This window comes from Elephas maximus, chromosome 21, assembly GCF_024166365.1.
Source record: "Elephas maximus indicus isolate mEleMax1 chromosome 21, mEleMax1 primary haplotype, whole genome shotgun sequence".
Taxonomy (NCBI): Eukaryota; Metazoa; Chordata; class Mammalia; order Proboscidea; family Elephantidae; genus Elephas; species Elephas maximus.
Window position 1 is genome coordinate 50,843,411 of NC_064839.1, and position 21,204 is coordinate 50,864,614.

The following is a 21,204-nucleotide window of genomic DNA, read 5'->3' on the forward strand; positions in this document are numbered from 1 at the left end:
GGCCTGTATCTACAAAACCATCATCACCCAAGGCTAGCCACAGCCACCTAACGAAGATAACGGAAAGAATATGCTGTATGCAAAATCACAGCACCCAGTTCCCTAGCAACAGTAGAAGTGGGTCTCATGCTACCCCTGCTCCTACCCACACCACCAAGACCCCCACGGCCTGATCTCTGTCCGATCACCAGTCAACAGTTCCACGAATGACTAGAGTAGACCGCTCAGAAGACATTAACAACCTGCATGATGAAAGAACGAGGAATGCATTAATTTCTCTGCCTATTTTGCAGGTAAAGAGTCCTAAGCTCTTTATTGTCATATTAAATAAAGCCCAGTTTCCCAGAACCCTAATTGCAGTGTCACAGACCTCCTTTAGTAAGGGTCAACCACACAAGCCAAAGTCTCCTGTTACATTTACACTTGTGTATTCATAAGGCTTTAAGCTGAGAACTTCCTCTGGCCAGCATCACCTTGCTTTACGGGCACTTCTCACGGATGACACATTCTATAAGAAATGGGTGCTGCCTTACTAGGCAGGAAGACACAAGTCCAGGGACAGATGAGTCCTTTTCAGAGCATAAGGTTTGGGCAGTGCAAGTTCTACCAGAAAGTAGATCACCTAAGTCTTCCAAAAGTGCACGTAGCAAACGCCTGGGCCACTTCAACTCAACCTTCTTGGTTCAGATACTGGTGAGAACTGCCAAAGAGACCAGGCTGCAGCCCTGTGGTGCTATGCCCTTACCTGGGGGTCAGAGGGCAGGTAGAGCTGGTGGGAAGAGTAACCACAAAGACACAAAAGGCTGAGGATGGCAGGACATTCCTAGATGGGCCTTAGGATGTGGACACCTAATGCTCTGTGCTTTAGAGCCAAATGTATGAAAGAAATCAATAGGAAAATAATCTGATATCCAAAAGTTATTTTATTTTCAAGAAAGCAATCAATGAGCAAGGCAAGGTTAGGCTGGATGGATTATCTGTAAACAGTTGCAATGGCATTCCGCTGACTCACTGTATTTACACTTCACTAATGTAACAGGAAGGGAGGGGAGGAAATGAAGAAACAATTCCTTTACATTGGACCTCATCTAAAAATACTGGGGATGGGAGAGCAAATGGCACGGCAATTATTTGAGATGCAAACTAAAATGGACACATGCATTACAAGGAAGGACGCAGTCTTAGACTAGGCTAAATACCGAAATTGCTATCTATTTAATGCTATTAGATCGTTTCTGAGAGAAACTAGAAAGCACTCTGCATTCACTAATCATCAAAACCACATCACATCGTCATCTTTCTACTTTGATGGCTGATTTAATGAGAATTTGTCTACACGCCTGAACTTAGGCTTTTTATCATCACATTTAATAAAGGCCAGTTTCCCAGAACACTACATCACCACCACAGATCTCCATTACTTAAGGGTCAACCACACAAGCAAAAACGTCCCATGACATTTACACCTGAGCGTTTCCCATTCAAATGCTCCCTCATCTTGGAATACTTGCTAATAACTTATGATCAAATCCTCTTCCAAAGACATCCTCCCTTTTTAGGAGAGGTGGTTTGCAAACCAAAGACAGCAGGTGAAAACAAAGATTTACTGTGAATCTTTTGTACTGTGTCTGTTTACCACACGCAAGTAATACTTTTTCAATAATATACAAGTTGATGTCAGCTGTTAAAAAAAAAATAGTGACTATAGAGCTAAATAATCATACTCTTACCTCAAAAAATATTTCTGAACATTACTTGAACATTTTGCGCCTTTTCTTCAGGGTCTTAAGGTGCATAGTGTTCCTATGTGATAGGATCTGAAAGATAATGCGATCTGATTAGAAAAGTTCTTTATGACAGAAAGTATGCCCTATTTCTTAAAGTAGGGTGAATTTTCAGAGCTTATACAGCAATATAACATTTTATGCTGTCCTTTGGAATTACGGTACTACCCTTAACTATGATGTCGCTGCTCCTGGTTTCATCACTAATACAGTGATAACAATCCTGAAAATTAACTGCTGTATTTTAAACCTGTCCATTTACCCTCCTGCTATTTTAGCCCCAGTGTTAAAATCAAATCTGCAAACCAAAATCGCTTTCAAGAAAGATCCCCCAGGAAAATCCAGACCAAAGCTGCCTAGCCCAAACTGCAAGGGTCCACAAGGTCTTGCCGTGCAAAGGAGTCACAGAGAAGACAGGAGGTGAGCTGGGGCGGCATTACCCAGGGGACATCGGGTCCCATCGAGGGAGGGGACAAACCATGGGCAGAACATATGAGACTGAGCAGAGCCCCTCCTAAAGGATGGGACACCCCCTCTCACTGGATGGGGGAGGACCGAGGTATCCTCTCTGGAAACGCTAACCTGGCCTGGGAGAAAAGGTCTAAAGACACCAAGATGCGGAGGAATCCCAACATAAAGGTCAGGGTCACTGCCAGACTTCCCTGAGATGCAGACAGAGGACGCCCTGAGCGCAGGCCCACGGGCCCAGCTGCTGCTTTGTCTCACTCTTAAATACAAACGAACAGCACGGAGCAGATGTTTTGTAGAAAGCCCAAAACATGTCTCATGAAAGAGCCCAAAAGATGAAATAGGGGAAAAGAATTCAGGACAGGCACAACGCATAGAAGAAAGCCGGGCGCAGTGCGCAGCTACTGTGAGCATTCTCAGAAAGCAGAGACCAGGTTGTTTCCGTGAAACAAAAAGAACACTCTGAGAACCTCCTAGTTATTGAAAAATAAAAACACGACAGGCAGGATTTAAAAGCTTACGAATAAGACTGGACAACAGCCATGAGGAAATCTCCCAGAAAGGACAACTAGGTCATGAACAAAGAGAAAGACCTTAGGAATAAAAAACAAACAAAAATCAATCCAGGAGGCCCATCCTCCAAAAAACAGGAAGCCCAACACAGGGGATGCCTGATAAAAATCATGCACATTTTCTGGAAAGAACCTTCCCAGTGTTGTCCCAGAGCTGATCCACGAGCGTGTAAAGAATTTTGGACTAAAATTTCAGAAACCCAAGGTAGGTATATCTCCTTAGCAATAAGTTACAAGACTTTTGACACTTTAAACATAACATTTACCAGGATGTAACATACTCTTTCACTCACCATTCATTGTTGATATTCATGTCTTCACTACTGTGATAAAAAACTACTTTATTCACTATTATGATAAAAATAATATTTGCTTAGGCTATTCTGACAACCTGAATTCTGAGTAAAAAAATGATTTCTGCTTTTTTTTTTGGCAATTAAACTTTAATGGACTTTAATGGAAAATCTTAAAAAAACTTTCCTTTATGTTGCTATGAACACAGTATGTATTTTTGCAATGTTGAAAGTTCTCCCCTGACTCTGTCTCCTTAGGTTACTGGCCTATTCTCATTTCTTCTACCAAACTTCTTCAAGTCTGGACGGGGCCTAAGTTTAAGAACTGCCCAGCCTGGCCCGGCTTCTGCCTGTGATCACTTTAAGGGATTCAACAGGGCACAGCGGAAAATAGGGATGGAATGAGAGGACTGTATCAAATCAACACCCTACAAGGTGTTAATCTCTCTCAAGAAAGAATCCAGACAAAAGCTGCCTAACCTGAGCTGCAACTGTCCACAAACGGTGGCCTGCTTAATACACTGGATCCACTTCTTTTTTAAGGGGTCCCTGGCTGGTGCAAGCGGTTAGGCTGCTAACCAAAAGTTTGGAGGTTTGAGCCCATACAGAAGACCCTGGTAGTTAACTTCCAGAGGATCAGCCATTGAAAAATGCTGTGGGGTACAGTTCTACTCTGACACACAAAGGGTCACCACGAGTCGATACTGACTCAGTGGCAACTGGTTATTCAAGTTGTATTTAGGTACAAATGGCACATAAATAAACTGCACCTATGGAAAGAGCCCTATTTGCTAAGTTTTGACTTGTGAAGCCTTCACCACAGTCAAGATGGTTAGCACCCCCAAAGTGTCCCATCCCCTCATCCCTGCCCCAGCCCTGCAGCTACTACAGATGAGTTCCTATTCTCTAGGATTTAGTGTGAGTGGACTCATCCAGTATGTACTGTTGTCTGGCTGCCTTCACCCAGCATGATTATTCTGCAGTTCACCTACACTGTTGTGTGCTTCACAAAGTCCAATCCTTTTTATTCCTGAATATGGCGTGGATACACCACAATCTGTTTACCAGTTTGCCTGCTGATGGACAGCTGGGTTTTTCCCAGTTTTGGGCAATTACAAGGAAAGCTGTTGGGAATATTCAGGTACAAGTCTTTGTACAGACACGTGCTTTCATTTCTCTTGCTTACAATACCTAGCAATGGAAGGGCTGAATTCCATGATACGTCTAAGTGTAATTTTCTATGAAATTGCTAGACTGCTTTCCAAAGTGGATGTATCAATTTACATTCCCACCAGCAGTGAGTGAGGGTTCCAGTCCCTCCATGGATCTTATATAAAAATGAAACTCCATTTCTTTCCCCTGCTCAAGCTTGTGGCTCAAACATCTGAGGGTAGAGAAGGCACTCTGGTCTTACATTACCCTGAAACGCGCAGGAAATGTATGTGTATGTGGGGAGGTGAGGGGGTAATCATTCTTAAGCTGGGGCTGGGAAGGGACATAGGATAGAAAGAAACCACCTATGCAGCTGGTCACCTCTGCCCGGCTCCAACTGTGGTTTCCTTGGTGACAATGGCCTTCCCTGTAGGGTGGTCTCTAGGTACGCAGCGCACATACTTCCTTAGGGTGCTACCCCGCTGCATCTTGGACCTCTCCATCACTAAAAACTCCCTTGGTGAAAGGCAGCTCCCCTTCAGCACTACCAGAACACGCCTGCCCCCTTTCAGAGTGGTTACTACCCCACTCTGCCCAGCACATACCCACATTCCCTAGTGGAGCCCTGAGAACTGCTGCCATCCCCTCTTCCCTCTGAGACAGGGTGTGTTCCTGACACCCTCTTCTTCCCAGCACCCCTTACATGGTTCGTTCTCTTGCTGGAGGTGTGTGCCAGCCAGCCTGCAAACTCAACAGCCTCTGGGTAAGATGCAGATACCAGCCTCTGGAGGTATTTCCTAGACTTCTGGGGACAACACCTCACTCTCTCCACACATGCCTTTGATGACAGCATCAGGGCAACGTTCAAGTTCACATTCAGCAACCTTCCAGCCGAGAGGTCAGGGATTGATTTTCACAGAGAAAGTGATGCCTGAGAAGGGACTTGATGAGCGATTGAGCTTTTCCAAGCAGATGGGGTGATGATGGAGGCAAGAAGTTAAAAAAAAAAAAAAAAAAGCCCAATGCTGTTGAGTCGATTCCGACTCATAGCAACCCTGTAGGACAGAATAGAACTACCCTATTCGGTTTCCAAGGCTGTAATCTTTATGGAAGCAGATTACCAGGTGCTTTCTCCCATGGTGCTGCTGGTGGGTTCAAACCATTGACCTTTCAGTTAATCACTGCACCACCAGGGCTCCCTGTAAGAAGGAAGAACAGGTGCAAATGTACACAAGAGGACAGCTCCTGGGTCTGTGCCCACTCCAGGTGTTGGGTCTATAGCAGAATTTCCACAGTGAATCCAAATCCCCAATTATTATTATACATAAAAAAAAAAAAAATAACCAGTACAACCACCACTTTGGAAAATGACCTAGCACTTTCTCGAAGTTAAACAAATACCTACCTTGTGACTCAACAATTCTAATTCTAGGTATTTATCTAAGAAAAATGAGTATGAATATGGACACAAAAACTTGTATGAGAATGTTCATAGCAGCTTTATTCATAACATAATGGACAAATGTTCCCAAACTGGAAACAATCCAAATATCCATCAACAGAAGATGAATAAACAAATTGTGGTATATTCATACAGTGGCGCACTTCTCAGCAAAATAAACAAGGGGTGGGGGGAGGTGGAGTGGAGGGAGGAAGTCACTGTCCATGCAACAAGATGGGTAAATCTCATACACATTATGGTAAGTGAAAGAAGTCAGACATAAGAGCGTGTATGTTATGATTCCATTTATATACACTAAAACAGGAAAATAAATGTCTGTTGGAAGAAATGAGAATAAGGGTTTGAGCACAGTATGACTAGAGGCCCCAGGTAACTTTCCTAGATGATGGAAATGTCTTCTACCTTGATAGGGAAGGGAGTTAAACAGGTATACGCATTCGTCAAAACAAAACTCAATGAGCCATTAAAGAGAACAATGAACTATACACTTAACGTGTGTACTTCATTGGATATAAATTGTACCTCAGTAAAAAATTAACAGGAAAAAAAAAAAAACACAGGTATGTGTGGCAGGTGTGAAAGGGTGTGGCAAAAGTCAAGTCCTGGAGAGCTGCTACAATGGTTTTCTTCCTATAGAAACTGCATTTATGAGTCATGACCCTAACTTACTTAGGTCCTCTCTTGGGTTTACTTTCATCTGTAACTTCAGGCAAGCTTTGTAATTTCGTCCCCTCTTTTTCCCTTGATCATAAACAGAAAAAGTATTTCTCGTGAACAACTGAAAAGAAGCAGCTACTACAAAACAGACGGCCTATATAATGATTTTTACTACTGCAGTAATATGAGTGTCTACCCTTCTCTGGCGTCCCATTTCTGTTAAAGCACTGTTTAAACTTGGCACTGCTTTACTATTATGCCCACTGATGGCCGAGAAAAACAGAAAGAAGCAAATCTCTGCTTCAGGCACAGAAGCAGCATAGGAAGCAAACTCCAACCCTGCCATGAGGGATCTATTTAATTCAACAAACGTGGGTGGGGGGGGGACTCCCAAGCACCACACTCTATGCACGGCCCCAAGGACGCCAAATCACAGCGGACACCAGCTTCCGTCCACGGGCACCCACAAAGCAGCGGAGGTGGGAATCAGCCTGGTAAATAATGTGGTAAGTGTGGTCCCCGAATTAGAAGTGTGATGGAGGGAGCGAGGTGGCAGCTGCTAATTCTGTCTAGAGGAACCAGTAAGTGTCAATAGAGAAGGCAGCAGCTGAGGTGGGCCTCGACAGAGAAGCAGGATGAGGACAGAAGGAGAGGACAATATAAGAATGCACAGAGGCATGAGGGGTTTTACCAGACAGCCTACAGCTCAGGGAGCATGAGAAGAGTGAAGGGAAACATGACAAAAGGGACAAGGTGGTAGTCCACTTAAAAAGCTAATGACGGTTCTGGAGTTCATCTGCTGGAACAGGAGGCGCCAGACTTTTGTAAGGAGTCCCTGGATGGCGCAAATGGTTAAGCGCTCAACTACTAGCCAAAAGGTCAGCAGTTCAAACCCACACCAAGGTGCCTTAAGACAGGCCTGGCGATCCCATGTATGCAAAGCAGAATTGCTCCCTAGGGTTTTCAAGGCTGTGACCTTTCAGAAGCAGACTGCCAGGCCTTTCTTCCGACTCACAGCAACAACAAAACACTGCCTGCTCCGGCACCATCCTCACAATCGTTGCAATGTTTGAGCCCACTGTCGCAGCCACTGTGTCAATTCATTTAGTATAGGGTCTTCCTCTTTTTCACTGACCCTCTACTTTACCAAGTGTGATGCCCTTCTTCAGGGACTAGTCCCTCCTGATAACATGTCCAAAGTACATGAGATGAAGTCTCACCATCCTTGCCTCTAAGGAGTATTCTAGCTATATTTCTTCCAAGACAGACCCGTCCATTCTTTTGGCAGTCCTAGGTATACTCAATATTCCTCACCGACACCATAATTCAAAAGCATCAATTTTCTTTGGTCTTCCTTATTTACTGTCCAGTTTTCACTTGCACATACGACGACTAGAAATAACCATGGCTTGGGTCAGGTGCACCTTTGTCCTCTCTTGTTTTTTAACACTTTAAAGAAGTCCAGCAGATCTGCCCAATCCAATATGTTGTAGATTGTGGAGCGGTGATTAGCAAAGATGCTATAATGGAAAACCAGTTATCAAAGGCAAGACCTGAGCTGAAATGATAAACCAGGAGGTTCCAGGATGAAGAAGGAGTAGCTCGACAAGCCAGGTAACAGAAACTTTCAAGGACCTGGAAGTCTTGCTGAGTCTGAGAAACAGATTTAGCAGAAGTGGAAAGGTAACCAGATAGGACTTAGGCTAGGTGAGCAAGAAGAATTTAAAGAATTCAGAGTAGGTGCCGCTCTTCAGTGTAATGATAAGATCTTGGGTATGAGTATGCAAACAGGTGGCTCAAGGAGAGGCAAAGGTCAAGCACTTAAACCCAAGGTATGTATGTTATTAACCTGCGGGGTAAAAGTGAACAGGGTGGGGGCCAGAAGAGGGTAGAAAACAACAACAACAACAAAAAAAACCAAACCCATTGCCATCAAGTCAATTCAGACTCATAGTGACCCTATATAGGGCAGAGTAGAACTGTCTCATAGGATTTCCAAGGAACCTGGTGGATTCAAACTGCCAGCCTTACTGGTTAGCAGCCATAGCACTTAACCACTAAGCCACCAGGGTTGAGAAAACTACAGAGCGCCAGAATCTCTGTGACTAGAGGAAAGACCATGGACAGCATCTTAAATGACCTTCGCAGTCAGATAATCTACCATGGTGTACTTACATTGCAATTATGTTCTGAAAATGTTCTTCCCATCAATTTGCAATTATGAAATATTTAGATTGTCCTCTCAAAGCCTGCCAATAATTTACACCATATGAAACCATGATTCTTTTCTCAGATTACTAAATCTAAAAAACAGAATATTAACCATTAAGGAAAAAATAGATTGACCTGACTAAAGCCAAGTCTCAATAATATGCTGGTAGACTATCCACACGGTGAATAGTAACCTTTCATACCCTTTCTAAACTAAAAACCAAACCCAGTGCCATCAAGTCCTGGACAGAATAGAAATGCTCCATAGAGTTTTTAAGGAGCACCTGGCAGAGTCGAACTGCCAACCCTTCGGTTAGCAGCCGTAGCACTTAACCACTACGCCACCAGGGTTTCCATGCCCTTTCTAGAAAGTTCTTTTCTATTAAAATACTTAATCATGCTAACATAGCATTTGGACTTTACAGACAACAAACTGAGAAAACACACAAACAACTAGCTATGAAACCCAGGAGAGGGAAAGCCATCAACGGGTCAGGGAGGAGCAGGGGAGAACGAGAGAAAGAGGGAGCGAACACCTACAGTTTTTCTTCCTCACTAGCCACACCTCAGTCCCTCACTATATCCTCCTCCCCCAATACATGTATCTGTTGGCAGGGCCCTGGGTTCCCCCTTTATCTGCATGATCTCCCTAAATGCTTTCCTGGGAGCTCAGTCTCATGTCTTTAAAAAACTACCTGTATCTGAAAAACTTCCAAATTGGTAACACATCATAAGTATATACAACCGGCTACTCAACAACTCCACTGTACGAGGGTCACAGCAAAATCCTCACTTCACCCACCAAATTGTCACCACCCTACTCATCCCCAATAAATCCCCAATAAATGGCAATCATCTAGTTGCTCAGGTCAAAAATACGAGGACTCACTCTTCACCCCTCACCTCCCACATCCAACCCATCAGCAAGTCCTGTGAGCTCTACCTCCAAAACCTGTCCCAAATCTGGCTGTTTCTTTCCACCTCCCCATCCTGCCCAGATCTCACCTGATAGTTCCCTAGCCAGTCTTTTGTTTCTACACTTAATGTCTCTCCTCTCCCAACAACTCAGTCTCCACTCAGCACTCAGAGCAACCTTTTAAAGATATAATCAGATCACATCACTCCGCTGCTTAAAACATCCCATGACCTGCCTTGTGGGTTAGGTTAGTATGAAATCCAAAGTCCTCACCGTGGCCTATGAAGCCTATGCAATCTGGAGCCTGCTGCCCTCACTGACTACCATTCTCACCCTTGATTGTTTTCTCCTTTCATCTGTTTGTCATCATCTCAATAGAATGTTCCTTGCAGGACTCCCAGCACTCACCTAGCACCATGCGCTCCATACATATTCCTTGAATGAATGAGTGGATCAGGGTGAGTGCTTGAGACAAAAAAAAAGTAGGCACGAAGTCCATAGGAACATAAAAGAAAGTATGCGAGAGGACCAAGGGGAGATGGGGGAGGAATTCTGAAGGTCCAGGGGAGCCTTGAAGAAAAGGAGTAGAAGAGAAATGTAAAAGCGCTAAGGGAGAGAACTCCACATTCCTAAGAGTTTTTCTGGGAAAATCTAAATGTCAGGTCGAGAAAACACATTCATGACACCTCACCAAGAGCATGTAGGCTGGAGGACTACAAGGAATGGTTTATACGTATACCCAAAGATTTCACTTTTATCCTTATACTAAAGACACAACCTACGTGTGAAAGTCAGAGAGGCAAGTAACAGTCAATGATAATGCATGGTCCCATAACAAGCCGACCAAACCACAGACACAGTAGTTAATATTAGGAAGAAGGGTTCTCTCTTCCTCAGAGGTAAGGGGAAGAAAAAGACTGATAGATATTTAGAAATGTTTTAACTACAATAAGGTTGAGAGAATTCTCCCCAGTGGCCTTTGTCTCCTCCACGATCTAGACGGGATAGTCATGTTGTTAAGTAGGAAGAAACCATATAGAAGGATGCATGCTATACCCGAAGGGTCATTCAACAAGTTTTTCACACTGGCCCTGGGGACTGACTTTGGACAAGCAGGCATGAGAGTACGCATTTTGACTTTGTACTTTATGCTCTAGTTTTTGAATTGTGGGTTTGAACCGTCAACCTTTTTGTTAGCAGCCAAGCGCTTAACCACTGTGCCACCAGGGCTCCTTCCGTGTGTAAGTTTTATAATGAAAATAGTTTTAAGAAACATACCCAAAAAAGCTGATTCAGGAAAATTTATCTTGGAGAGTCTTTGAGCAGGGACTGGAGATGGTAAGTTCTGGAGACATCAGGAAACTACTCTCAATTCAGCCCAAACATTACCTTTGTATGTGAATTAACTTAGTTTTAGACCCATTTCCTCAAATTAACCAAGATTTTATTATTTATAACACCAAAGAGTCCAAAAGAACAGGCAATCATTTCACTATGAAGGTACAAGTTTGCCCATTTAATCAAATGCTCAATCAAGATTTCTTATATGAAGTTCTTTTTAGTACTTTCTCAGACTGAGGACCATTCTATTCATGCTAACACTTTTCCTTTCCTGAAGAACATTTCGACTTTGACGGCCCATTGATTCGTATGGCTGCAAAGTTCCAAGCATTCACCAAATACAGGGCAGGCTCTGGGGTCATTGGTAACAGAATACTTCTGTATCCATTTTTATCCACTTTACCTTGAAATGAGACATCTGTATAAATAGTTGCAATTGTTGTTCAATGAATCCTTTAAGAAATTACTTTTCAGACAGCCTTGTTCTCCTCCACCTCTCAACTCAGAGGTCAATATGAACCTACCAGTCTAACTCCAAAAAATACATGATCCAAATAACTTCAATCGCCCTCACTATTCTATTTTCAGAATGTTCCAGAAATGCAATTTAGTCATTCCTTCTGCTCCATTCTCTTTTTCAAATACCCCCCAAAGCCTTTCATTTTAACAAAGTTCTGGCTTCCTAACAAGCAAATTTTACAAGGTGGCTTTTTAAGGTGACTTCAGGTAAGTAAAAGCTGTAAAGCAACATCGAAAAGATTAAATCCATCATCTGAGAGGTGAAGAGTTTAGGAAAAAATGTATACTGACCTAGATTTCTGGGCCATCTAAGACAGAAAAATAGATAAACATAGCAACCTTAAGTACACACACTAAGCATACTGCAAAACAAACTATGTATCACCTATTTGGTTAAGAGCTCCTAGGCTAACCAAAAGGTTCCAGTCTATCAGCTACTCCTTGAGAACCCTATGGGGCAGTTCTACTCTGTCCTATAGTGTCACTATGAGTCAGAGTCGACTCGATGGCAATGGGTTTGGCTTGGTATACAACTCAAACTAATACAAGCTACAAGGCAAATGAACCCACAGTTCTTACAGTCCACTTTAACTACCAAAATAAACTGGTTATTTATAAACTAGCAAAGCATGTCTATCCAACAGCAAAAAGGGACTTAGTTCCAGCAGCAGTGACCCCTCAGGAGAGATGACCCTTGGCTGCAGCCAGATGCAGACGCTGCCATGACAGAGATGCAGATGCTGCCATGAAGGCTGCCCTGATTGTCTAGGATGCCGCTAATCACTCACTCTCCATCCCAAGACAACTGACCGAGGGTGAGGGGAGGAGGTATGAGGAAAACTGGCAAAGACTAAAAAAAAAGTTGCAAAAATTAAAAGGAAGGGAAGAACAGTAGCATCCAGGAAGCCACGCGCCATGTGCAGAGAAGGCCATTGTAATGCATGCCGATAAAGAACTCTTTACAGCTTCGAGAAGGGTTTATAGCCACTCTCTTCTGGCAACCCCGTTATTTGTCACCTGGGCCCCATTTCACACAGGGAAAACCTTGTCTCAGAGAGCTGAGTGTTACACCCAAGGTCAGGCAAAGAGCTGGGGTTGCAACTCCGGCAGCAACTGGGGAGTGACAAGGAGACACCTGCAATGGAGGTCAGGAGCAGGCACAGAGGTGCCCCCTAAGCAACCCAGGGAGGTCGGAGATGTGCGCACCGGGAGCAGAGGGAGCTGCAGGGTCGCGAGCCGGGGAGACCGGGTCCATGCCAGCGGGTGAAGCCTGCCCAGCCCCGCCAGTGGCACTCACCCGAGGCCCGGGCGGGGTCGCCCGGCGCTGCGGCTCCTCCCGGCCTGCGGCGGCGGCGGCGGCGGCAACTGCAGCGGCCGAGGCGGAGACGCATCATGCGGCCGCGCGCATGGCCGGGCCGGAGCGGGCCCCGCGGCTCGGCTCGGTCACGCCGGGCGGGTGGAAGAGAAGCCGCCGCCTAGCAAGCGCCGGTGCCCCGAGCCCAGCCGGGAAAGCCGGGCGGCGCGACCCCCGGAAGTGAACCCCGCGAGGTCAGCGGGGCCGCGCCTGCGCAGATCCAGCGGCACCGCCCCCAGCCTCCGGAGAAGGAGGGGGCTCGAGTTCGGTGGGCGGGTACGCAGTGGCCTGGAGCCGCCCGGAATGCAAGTGCTTCGAGATTCACAGTTACTTGAGAAAACAGAGCTCTTAGCCGCGGGCGCCCCTCGCCACAATAGAGAGACCCGTTCAAAATGAGGTCCGGAAGAGAAAGTGGGGGTACGGGCTGCGACTGGGCCCAAGCCGCGCCGTCAGGCGGTACGACTCCCAGGCAGAGTTGACCAGAACCCGTCGCTACGCCTCCTGGCCGACTTTAGGCGTGGCCCGTACGTTGTATAAGAATGAAAACCAGGGGAATGAGGAATTAAGGAGCGGGAGTGGCAATGATTGAGCCGGAAAGCAGGTGAGGCAAAGGGAAGGCCACAGGGTAGGCATTGGAAGTGGGACCTTGGGGTCCGCGCAGTCCCTGCCCCCGTCTCTGAGGGGCTAGGGCACTAGAGGATCTCAACGATCACTTCCAGATGACAAGAGCTAAGTTTTTTCAAAGGTAAAAACATCCATTTTAGTTTTTACGGATTCTTTATAGTATTTGGGATCATTTTCCCTGGGCTGAGAAGTGCTCAATTAGTGTGTGTTGTTAAATTGGTGGATACTTAGTTGTAAGATTGATGAAAACAATGATGACAGCTAAGGGATGACAGAAAGGAGCCTTGGTGGCACAACAGTTCAGCGATCTGCTACTAACAGAAAGGTTGGCCCTACCAGCCCACCCAGCGTTTCTGTGGGAGAAAGATCTGGTGATTTGCTCCCATAAAGATTACAGCCTAGGAAACCTTATGGGGCAGCTCTGCTCTGTCACATGGGGTTGTTATGAGTCAAAAATCAACTCATAACAACAAGGTATCAGGATCACACTGTCTGCAAGTCACCATCTCACTATTTACTGTTCTTGCGCCCAGAAGCTCTTGTTTCGGCTAAATTTTTGGAATTAAGGGTTGGACTAAATCTTCAAGATTCCAGTTTTACAGGTTTACAATTATGTGATTGTGTCCTATTGTGACCGTAATACTCCCCAGCATGTTTTCTCCTTTTCAAAATGGGCCGCTGAGAGCTTGACATAACTAATGCCATGATGCACCTGTAAGTTTTTCTCCTTCTTCTGCCTGCCTCCTCCTTCCTTCTGATACCTTTGTTAATGACTTTGTTTTGACCTAATGCTATTGACTTTGTACTGTGTTTTATCAGACCGCCTGTGACTTACAACCCTGCACATGGAAATCAGAGCCCAAGTGTCTGATATGTATATCTTTAGCCTGATAAAGAGATGTTGGCATGTATCTCTTCAGTCTGATAATCCTTTGTCACTATCTTGTAATGAATAACTCCTCTGGCCATACCATCTGCAGGCTGCAAAGATACTTCTAGCCCTTTTAAAATTCTATATAGGCTCTAAAATTGATGTCTGGGACCTATTAGAGACAGCCTGTGTTGCTGTTGGGTCCCCAGTGATGTACACATCTCCTGAATAAACTTTCTCACTCTTTCTGACTTGGAGTATGTTTCACTGGCTCGGCTACTCCAGGGCACGGACCCTAATCCAGCAACACTATACATCTGTATATTCATCATGGGTGCTATGCATTCAGTCAGTCCACCTTGGACCTCCCATCTCCTGCTTTGTTTCAGAACTTGCCTCCAAAAGGGAGAAAAGTGAGGCCTCCAATCCATGGTCAATTCTTTTTACATTGACTGAAAGAATGGTTCTCTTTGCGTTCCACCAAGATTGCAAGTGGCTACTGTACTTGCAGTGTACCTGCTCTGAGCAGTGTTAATGAATAAATTAAAAAAAAAAAAGTAAAATCATGACACTTGTACAAATATTTCATGAACCAGGCCCAAACCATTGACATCCATACCCACTCATGGCGACGCATGTGTTACAGAATAGAACTGCTCTATAAAGTTTTCTTGGGTGTAATCTTATGGAAGCAGATCTCTAAGCCTTTCTTCTGAGGCGCCGCAGGGTAGGTTCCAAAGGCCAACTTTAGGTTAATAGCTGAGAGCAAACCAACTACATCACCTAGGGACCTATAAAATAAACATGCCAAAGATTTTCATTTGACTCTCTAATGATTGAGTCAGTGAGATGCTACACTTGGTTCCAAGTTTAACTGAAAGAGCAGACACATACATAGTCAGCCTGGAATGGTGTCTGAATTTGCTTAAAAAAAAAAAAAAATTTTTTTTTTTGATGTAAAATTGGCTTCTTCCACAGAAAAAACCAACTCAGTGCCGTCGAGTCGATTCCGACTCATGTGAGTTCTTCCACAGTGGGGGAGGGAAATCAATTGAACTTCTACCAAATAAAACTCATTTGTATATCTTATGGAGCCCTGCTGGCACATTGGTTAGGAGATCGGCTGCTAACCAAAAAGTCAGCAGTTCGAATCCACCAGCTGCTCCTTCGAAACCCTGTGTTCTGTACAGTCACTATGAGTAGAAATGCAAAGGATTTTTGCCCACAGACATCAGATGTACAAACCAAACCAAAACTAAATGCAATTAGACATACAAACCAAATCAAAACCAAACCCACTTTGATCGAGTCAATTCCAACTCATAGCATCCCTATAGGACAGAATAGAACTCCCCCATAGGGTTTCCAAGGAGTGGCTGGTGGATTTGAACTGCAGACTTTTTGGTTAGCAGGCATAGCTCTTAACCACTACACCGAATAGCTTAAAGACAAGAAAAGATCCATAGAGCCAAATAACCCAGAAGGGTATGCTAGGAGACACCTAGTTGTCCAGTGAACCAAAAAACCAGTGTGGTCAGGTTGACTCCAATTTCGTGGTGACACCATGTGCGTCAGAGTAGAGCTGTGCTCCATAGGATTTTAAATGGCTGATTTTTTTGGAAGTAGGTAACTAGGCCTTTCTTCTCAGGTGCTTCTGGGTGGGCTCAAGCCTCTAACCTTTTGGTTAGCAGCCAGGCACATTAAAGTTGTCCAGTGAAGACATGTAATAATCTTTTCAGCATATGTCAAAGTGTTTCTCAAAAAACGAAGAATGGATGCTTATCCCATAATTCTCAGTCCTCACACTTGTGTCGCCTGTGTTTCTGGTTTCTAGTATAGCTTGTTTAAATTGCACCTTTGCTAATGGAAACAGCACAATAAAATAATTTATTGAAATATTTAACAGGGATGGCCCCAGTTGACAAAAACAATTCAACACTTATCAGAGACTTGCATCTCTTTCTCAATAGAATTGGTATGTCATCTTCTGCAAGTCATTTCCCCTCTCTGAGCCTTGGCTTTTTTTTTTTTTTTTCTTTAATCTCTAAAATAGAAGGTTAGGCTTTATTTTGAAGGTTTCTTCCTGTTTTAAGACTGTGGTTCAACACAAGAGTTTTTTTGTCTCTCCCTGATTTCACTAAGGGCCTAAGAGCAGAAAACTTCTTAACAGTGGAGGCCCTTGCAGGGATAAGGAACATGGGTCTCCAGGGTTAATTCTGTTTACCCATGAAGTAAATACTGAACCTTCCAGAGCTATACTTCCAGCTAACCACTCATATGGGGAAACAGCCCTTTTAAGAGAAATCCCTGGGTATTACAAATGGTTAACACGTTCAGCTGCTAACTGAAAGGTTAGAGCCCACCCAGAGGTGGCTTGGAAGAAAGGCCTGGAAATCTACTTCCAAAATAATCAGCCATTGAAAACCGTATAGAGCACAGTTCTGTTCTGAAACACATGGGGTCACCATGAGTTGGAGCTGATTCCATGGCACCTGGTTTGATTTTTGTTATTCAGCCTCAGCCTCATTCAAAGCAACGGGAATGAATGCAAATTAACGTAAGGAGACATCATTTTTCATCTAATTGATTGATAAAGATAGAAAGTTTGGTAGTGTCCTGTGCTGGCAAGGCAGACCGAATTGATGCAATTGTAAATTGGTTTGGATCTTTGCAGAGCAATTTAGTAATATGAATCACAAACCCTGTGCACATACCTTTGATCTGGCAGTTCTACTCATAGGAATTTATCCTACAGGTAGGCTCGCCCGTGTGCATTGGGATATTTACAGTAGCATGTTTGTAGAAGCAAAAGACTGGCAACACCCAATATGTCCATCTATATATTAAATATATGTTGTAGATATATTATTATAAGTTTTTTATAAATAAATATATTAAAATTAGGTATGTTTTACTAAGAAATGGAACTCTGTGCTGTGTAATTTTGAAAAAAAAGAACTGAGGCAGATTTTTAAGTTGATATGGATGGTCTTCAAGGTATAGTAAGTCTATTGTGCAAAACTGTATATCTGTGTAAAAAAGAAGAGTGGGGGGAGACATTTTTGTTTATATATACATAGAATATCTCCAGAAAAGTATACACAGACTAGTATGTAATTTGTGTATTTGTTTAACTGTGAACAAATACTCTTTTTTAAATACATAAAAAATGTTAATTATTCTTTTTTAAATGCATAAAAATGTAATTCAAAATAAATAAGACACCCTAATAGAAAAGGTTGGCAGTTCAAATCTACCAGGTGCTCTTTGGAAGCCCTATGGGGTAGTTCTACTCTGTCTTATTGGGTCGTTATGAGTCAGAATTGACTCTACGGCAACGGGTTTTTTTTTTTTTTTTTTTAAATAGCAATATGGGCAAACCACTCGAACAGGTCCCTGGGTGGTGTAAATGGTTTGTATTTGACTACTGATCAAAACATTGGTGGTTCGAACCCATCCAGTGGCTCTGGGGAAAAAGGTAAAGATTACAGCCAAGAAAATCCTATGGAGCTCAGTTAACTGTGTAACAGATGAAGTCGCCATGAGTCAGAATTGACCTAATGGCAAAGAGTTTTGTTTTTTTTCTTCTTCTCCTGCCCCCCTAGCCACCATATCCTTATCTTAAACTCTGTATTCATTCATTCAGCTAATATTTAATGAAGATCTACTTTGTATACTAGATAATAGTATTGTATCAGTGATAAAATTTTAAAATTTGATCATTGTATTGTATCTAAGAGGTTATGATGTCTGCAGTGGTATGTTTTGACAAAGTTACTGTGGTAATCTTATTTGTTAACAACAGGAAAAACTGGGTACTCTTTGTACAATCATCACAACTTTTCTGTAAATGTAAAAGTATTCCAACATAAAATATATATTTTTTTAAGTAGGAGGAAAAAAAATGGACTCAGGGAGACCCAATAGAAGGTTTTTGCTATGGCCAAAGCATGGGATGATGGTAGCTTGGACTAAGATGGTAGCAATAGAAGTGGAAAGAAGAGAGAGACTTGAGAGTTATTTAGAAAATAAAATAAACAAGTCCTAGAGAATGATTAATGAGGGAGAGAGGTTGGATATTGTGGCTATCTTTTTAAATATTAGAAAGATGGTAAAGTGTCTAACAGTCAAGAGCATCCAAAAATGGACGACTGTTTTGGTACATAGTTAATCTCTAAGGATAAGGTTGCTATGAGTTGGAGCCCACAAGATGGCAAATAACAACACAAGAAGTCCAGATACACTATTTCTATGGTATTTCCATGATTTATCAATCTCTACACTTCACAGAAGGAAATAAGGTTAGCCCAGCATGACTTAATTTTTCTCATCAGTGCTTCCTTCCTTCTAAAAGGACCCCTGGTGGCGCAGTGGTTAAGCATGGGACTGCTCCCACCAGCCGCCCTGTGGGAGAAAGATAGGTCAGCCTGCTCCCATAAAGATTACAGCCTTGGAAACCCAATGGGACAGTTCTACTCTGTCCTGTAGGTTGCTGTGAGTCAGAAGCGACTCAATGGCAATAGGTTTGGTTTTAGGGCTTCCTCTTCTGAGGGTTCACAAATGTTTTTTGTGAGTAATCTGCCCTGAATATTTCCCAGGCCTAATGTCAAGCTCACTGGCTATGGTTTGCAGAACTCACTTTCTCCCCCTTTTGAAGATGGTCATATCATCTGCCTCTCTCCAGCCTTCTGACAAGATCAGAAGACTTTTTATGAGGTAGGGGAAGGAAAGGTCTGATTAGTCCCCTGAGGAGAAATTATATTTCCCCCAAACAGTGCTCCCTTTTCGATTTTCCAAAACAGTTGGTTTTGCCAAAGTCAGGCTTCAGGGAGCACAAATCGGTGCTTTGTGCTAGGCTGACTTACTGAACCAAGAGAGGATTTCCTCCAGCCATGGATACCATCATCCACTGGTCCCATACTTTCTGCAAGACAGCACTTATATTCTGCTGGACACAGGACAGGACTTTGCAAGGACCGAAAAGAAAAGCATACCCGTTTCCTGTAGTGTCCACCTAAGGGAACGAAAGCTACCTTACACGCCTTCCCTTCGTCAGTTCACACCAAGCTTAAAACACCCAGAGGTCAGCTTCTCAAATACGTGGTGACTGTACTGGGCAGTGTTTTGTTCTGTTGCACATAGGGTCACTAACAGTTGAAGCCAACTCAATGGCATCTAACAAAAACAACGACATACCAAGTTGGTCAACCAAATTTGGAATGGGCCTTAAGCAGCTACCACACTGAAGGCCCCATAACCTTGTAGAATTGCAGCCCCTGGCTTGTTTCTTCATGTTGCTCCTTTAAAACTTTTCGAAGCAAGTCTACATTCCACTAGGTATTCTTCCCAGACAGGTGCTTTATCATCAATCTATGTCAACTTTTTCTCCTAAGTGGCAGAATTCCAGCTCCTTCTGCATAACTCCCATGACTTCAGACAATTTTTTTTAAATTGACTTTTGTCATGGGTTGAATTGTGTCCCACAAAAATATGTGTCAACTTAGGCCATGATTCCCAGTATTGTGTGGTTGTCTTCCATTTTGTAATTGTAATTTTCTTGTGTTGTAAATGTGAATCTCTGCATGTGGTCAGTGAGGCAAGATTAGATTATGTTAAAGAGGATTATGGTGGGATTTTAACACCCTTACTAAGGTCACATCCCTGATCCAATGTAAAGGGAGTTTCCCTGGGGTGTGGCCTGCACCACCTTTTTTCTTACGAGATGAAAGGGAAGTGAGCAGAGAGAGGGGGGACCTCATACCACCAAGAAAGTAGCTCAGGGAGCAGAACACGTCCTTTGGACCCCAGGTTCCTGCACAGAGAATCTCCTAGTCCAGAGGAAGATTGATGAGAAGGACCTTCTGCCAGAGCTGACAGAGCCTTCTCCTTGAGCTGATGCCCTGAATTTGGACTTCTAGCCTACCTGACTGTGAGAAACTAAATTTGTGTTCTCAGCACTAGATAACTAAGACAACATTCAACCCCATTTCAGGTAGCAATTGCATTTATTTAATGACAGGGTGTTATTATTGCAGATAAGCAACCAGGGAAGGAGAACTACAGCTCTGCAGTGTAGCTGTGGAAATGTCTTTAAAAATTTTCACTATCAGAGTAACCCTCAGGAATCAGATTCTCTTCTCTTCATTGATAGGCATTCTCACCAAGTTTGACATAACCCCAAATTATTTTTTGGGGGGGGTGTCACTTTGTTTCTATATTTCCTTTCTCTAGAACTAAAAAGCTTCCATAGGAGACATTTCTACTTTTTACCTTTTTTTTTTTTTAAATTGAGGCGATATGGAAGAAACTAAACCTGAAAGTTATGTTTATTCTATTTGCTGAAAAGGTGTAGAATGACCTAGAGTTTTTGGAGCAGTTGAGGTGGAAACTGCCATTCTTTAAGACATTCGCTTTCAAAAAATAAATTGGCCTCTCTCTACACTGCTCTTCTATACCATTGTATCCTTGCCTGCTTGCTCTTTTAAAATGCTGGTTAATGTTCTGACATTACCAGAACTGAGATGTGGCGGGCAGGAAGTGGCATCCTTGTTTTAAAGGTAGGGGAACCTAGGGCACAGAAGCAACAGAGGCAGAACTACATCTCCCTGATTTGCTACCGGGGTTTTATTCCTCCTCAAAATCACCAAATAACCTACTTATTGGTTCGCAGAATGGCCTGTCCCACCTGACTCTCCCGGGTTCAGGAGAACACCCTTTTGTGTGTGTGTGTGTGTGTGTGTGTGTGTGTGTGTGTGCTTTAGGTGAAAGTTTACAAATCGAGTTAGACTTGCATACAAAAAGTTATACATACCTTGCTGTGTACTCCTAGCTGCTGTCCTCTTAATGAGACAGCAGATTGCTTCTCTCTACCATGTATTCCCCATGTCCATTCAGCCAGCTCCTGTCCCCCTCCTCCTTCCCATCTTGCCACCAGACAGAAGTTACCCACATAGCCTCAAGTGTCTCCTTGAGCCAAGAGG

General features: G+C 43.5%; 2 protein-coding genes across 3 annotated transcripts in view; one reads left to right on the forward strand and one right to left on the reverse strand.

The window, feature by feature from the left end:
• ZDHHC7 (zinc finger DHHC-type palmitoyltransferase 7) overlaps window positions 1-12,902 on the reverse strand; it is a 34,644-nt gene extending 21,742 nt beyond the window's left edge. The window contains exons 1-2 of one of the 2 annotated variants that reach the window (XM_049864209.1): window positions 12,673-12,902; window positions 1,731-1,817 (exon numbers count right to left, since the gene is read on the reverse strand). The gene's annotated coding sequence lies outside the window, so the exon portion shown is untranslated. Of the gene's footprint in view, window positions 1-1,730; window positions 1,818-12,581; window positions 12,645-12,672 lie in introns of those variants that run through there. The other variant, XM_049864210.1, reaches the window with a different exon arrangement.
• Window positions 12,903-12,983: 81 nt separating this feature from the next.
• Window positions 12,984-21,204, forward strand: part of KIAA0513 (KIAA0513 ortholog) — a 79,996-nt gene continuing 71,775 nt past the window's right edge. The window contains exon 1 of the mRNA XM_049863962.1: window positions 12,984-13,330. The gene's annotated coding sequence lies outside the window, so the exon portion shown is untranslated. The remainder of the gene's footprint in view (window positions 13,331-21,204) is intronic.